The sequence below is a fragment of the Podarcis tiliguerta genome (assembly GCF_965153285.1).
Source record: "Podarcis tiliguerta genome assembly, chromosome: 2".
In the NCBI taxonomy this organism is placed as follows: domain Eukaryota; kingdom Metazoa; phylum Chordata; class Lepidosauria; order Squamata; family Lacertidae; genus Podarcis; species Podarcis tiliguerta.
In genome coordinates this window covers 23634204-23638291 of record NC_139535.1, presented here as the reverse complement: position 1 = coordinate 23638291, position 4088 = coordinate 23634204, and the positions used below count along the sequence as shown (strand labels likewise).

Here is a 4088-nt window from a genome sequence, read left to right as displayed (position 1 = left end):
GCAAGTCCAAGAGGGATGTGCTAGTGAGCTTGGGGGGATCACAAGGTTTGAAGAAGCACAGGTAGACTGGGATCATAAACCCTCAACCTATAAAAACCCCATTCATTCTACATCAAGCACCTCCCATGGGTGAAAAACACTGTCTATTGGGCAGGGGAATGGGAAAACAAGGGAACTGGGAATGGAGTATCGTAGGGAAGGGCATGGCTGGAAGAAATTCTGAACAGAAATCCTCCACACTGGAACATTTTGTTACAGCAGAACCAAATACCTAACGGTGCATTTTATTGTAAGCCATTCTGACACACACACCCTTTTAAAGGTCCAAATAGCAGGCTACAAATTTGTTTGAAATCAATATAAATACAAGTAAATAAATGTGGAACGTATGTATTGGCTTCTGCGGATATGAGCACCAAACCACTAGCGGAGAAGAATAATGAATAAGCACAATAACAATATATCATATATTGATATATATTGTGATATATATGTATCACAGTGAAGGGGGGGACCTTTCCTTTTGGGGCATTTATGACGTGCAGTTTGTGATCCCAATCCCCCCTCTCAAGCATCTCTCTAAAACAAGGTGGGCGATTCATTATTCTAGCCTATGCTACTCATAGCATTAAAATGCTAAAATTGAGGGGGAGGGTAATTCTGTCACACACACACACACACACACACACGCCTCCAATTATCTTTTCCACCACAAGATGTTTCTTCTGTCCATGACTGCTCACACTTCAGCAATCTTGCCAGCAAGCTTCAAATAATGTATTTTTTTTTTTAAAAAAAAGAAAACCCTTTTCCAAAGCCACAGGCATGAACACAACAGCTTGAACAGGCCTAGTGCCTAAGGGGGGTTAGAGGTTCCTCTATGTAAAGAATGACACTTAAAAACTTGCCAGGATTTTGCAGGCGTGCAGAATTTTTTTTTATTTTATTAAAAAAACAACAAATAACACACAAACACCCTTTGGGTGTAAACTCCATTTGCCTGGCTGAGCGTTGGAGGCCTCCCCTCGCAGCCCAATCAACGGCCTCCCCCCTTTCTTTCCTTGGTGGCAGAGGGAGGGTGTCCCAGGTGGATCGACAAGGGAGGCAAGTTTTCTGCCTGGAGGAGAGAGAGAGAGAGAGAGAGAGAGAGGGAGGGAGGGAAGGAGAGGGAGGGAGAGAGAGAGAGAGATGTGTGCCGGGGCTGGGAAAGCGGGGAGCCTTGCAAGGCAGCTGCGTTGCCCTTTTCCTGCACTCCACTCCTCCAAACGTCTGAGCAACCAGTTTGCTGCGAGAAACATGTTAATTGCCAACGGAGCTCATTAAGGCATGCACATGCAAAACACAGCGAGGGAGATTAAATGGACAAAAGCGCAATAATGAACTGTCAACAATCGAGCCCATCTACAAGACCAGGAGCACTCAAGAATGAGGCATTTAGAGGCAACAAAGGATTGTCTGGGACAGGAAGAAAGGACGACCTAGACTTTTGTTGAGTCAACACAATTGATTACAAATGAGAGATTAACAGGATAGCTTCGGAGTTTTTTTTTGAAGGAGGTAGAAGAGAAAAGTCCAATTAAGTCCACCGAATGTTAACTACATCGCTTTTTCCACCAGTCCCAGCCCCGCAGAAATTCTCATTAAACCATCCCTGGCGATCCCCCTTTTTGGAAAGTAATTTGTCTCCCTGATGGAGCAGAGAAAGGAGGAGAAAGAAGCGCGAGTTCTTGGCACAATGAGCTTAGGAGACACACTGCAAAGAGCCAAAGGGGGAGTTAATGAGCATCTGACAAGCCGCTTGGATCTAGGCCTGGCAGAACAGTGATGAAAAGATGGAATTGGCCAACAACTATTCTTTAGATCAAACATAAAAAGGCCAATCTCAAACAGGCCTGCTCAAAGCTGGTGGGGAGAAAGAAAAGAAAAGCCCCCGCTGTGGGGATGGAGTGCAGCCCTCAACTGCCCCCCCCCAAATCAGGATGGGAAATGCATTGGCATGTCCTGCCCCTGCCCCCTCACCCCCCACCCCAATTGCTGAACGGCCCATCCTTAAGCTCCACTCCCCTGTCCTGAGCAATGCACTCCAAAGCTTCCCAATTAGGGTATGAATGGGGATTTGCGGACCCACTACATTTTGGGGAGAGATAATAAAATTCATACACTGTTTTTTAAAACCGTCCCTAAGTGTTGGAGATTAGGGTGAGGTCTTCAGGAGGGGCAAGGTTTCCCCATCATTTACTGCTGCTAGATTCCTCTTAAGCCCCAGGAAGGCGGTGGGCATCTTGGGTCTGGTAGGGTTGGATTAACAGGTAAAAAAAATGAACAGGTAGGCACTGTTTATTTTGGGGACAGAGAGAGGAGAAGGGGCACTTTGCCATCCTTCTTCACCTAGTAGGTCTGGAGCAGGGGTCAGCAAACTTTTTCAGCAGGCGGCCGGTCCACTGTCCCTCAGACCTTGTGGGGGGCTGGACTATATTATTTGGGGGAAATGAACAAATTCCTATGCCCCGCAAATAACCCAGAGATGCATTTTAAATAAAAGCACACATTCTACTCATGTAAAAACACCAGGCAGGCTCCACAAATGACCCAGAGATGCATTTTAAATAAAAGGACGCATTCTACTCATGTAAAAACACGCTGATTCCCGGACCGTCCGATGGGCCGGATTGAGAACGCGATTGGGCCAGATCCGGCCCCTGGGCCTTAGTTTGCCTATCCGTGGTCTGGAGTCTGAAGCCCCATTTGCTCTGTTTGTGGACTGCATTGACTCTGGATTTGCTGTTGGATACTCTTGACAACAACAAAAACTCCCCCAGTTTTTATGAAGACCTATAGCTATCTATAGTGATTCAGCAGGGGTGAGGAGAATCTGTCGGTCTCCAGATGTTGGGGGCTGCAGCTCTCATGACCATGCTGGCTGGGGTTGATGAATGCCAACATCTGGAAGGCCACAAGTTCCACACCCTATGTAAATCGTGGTAGCCCCTGAAGAATGACCAGGGTCTCCTCCTCCCTCAGGCACCTGGATGATGGTTATGACTGGTGTGGGTGCCCAAACAAGGTCCTTCTATGGATCTTCCAGCTCTTTCTTTATTGCCCCCTGGAGCAGGCAAGGCCAGAGCTAGCCATCCAAATGGTGACTCTTTCAAGTGCCATAATTTCCCATGGACCACAATGACTTTCTCATCAGCGCACCCCCACATACCGAAAAGCTGGTATTTACCACATCAGGGAGCCTGTTTGTTCTCAAGCTTTCCCACTGCAGTGGTAAACACCATCTGTCACCAGGTATGCATGTGGGGGAGGAGTGTGTGTATATATACACACAGACACACACGCACCTGCCACATGAAACTGACGAGGTAAAATCATCTCATGGTGAAAATTACCAAGGGCCAATGGGGATTTCTCCTGAACTCTTCAGATCTTCATCCACAAAGGCATAGCTATGAGTAGCTGTTGGTACACATCTGAAACGTGGGTGAGCTCCCTAGTCACTCCTTTGCTAACCTAGGATCTGCATTGCTGGATGAGTGAGCAGGTGCACATATGTTCCCAATAGCAGCTCCTTGTGAATGCTACCTAACCTGGATGGAGGTCTCTGTATGTTCCCAAAGCACAGCTACAAGCACAAATCAATTCAGTATGTGTCCAGAACAAATGTAGAGAAGGGTCTAAAAAGAAGGAAGGAAGGGGAAGGTAACCTATATAGACGATGAAGGGTTGAAGCAAGGAGCCTCGTCACTGGCTCCAAAGGAAGGCAGAAAATCTCCCGTCACATGATATAGAAGAAGAAGAAGAAGAGTTTGGATTTGATATCCCGCCTTTCACTCCCTTTAAGGAGTCTCAAAGCGGCTAACATTCTCCTTTCCCTTCCTCCTCCACAACAAACACTCTGTGAGGTGAGTGGGGCTGAGAGACTTCAGAGAAGTGTGACTGGCCCAAGGTCACCCAGCAGCTGCTTGTGGAGGAGCGGAGACGCGAACCCGGTTCCCCAGATAACGAGACTACCGCTCTTAACCACTACACCACACTGGCTCTTAACCACTACACCACACTAGGGACAGATTTCTTCTTACCTCTTA

At 47.2% G+C, this 4088-nt stretch overlaps 1 long non-coding RNA gene across 1 annotated transcript; it reads right to left on the bottom strand.

Moving 5' to 3' along the window:
• Positions 1 to 908: 908 nt before the first annotated feature.
• Positions 909 to 3785, bottom strand: LOC310671307. The gene is made up of 2 exons (XR_014507952.1): positions 3345 to 3785; positions 909 to 1117 (listed from the first exon to the last, which is right to left on the bottom strand). It is a non-coding gene; the product is annotated as an uncharacterized lncRNA (long non-coding RNA).
• Positions 3786 to 4088: the final 303 nt, after the last annotated feature.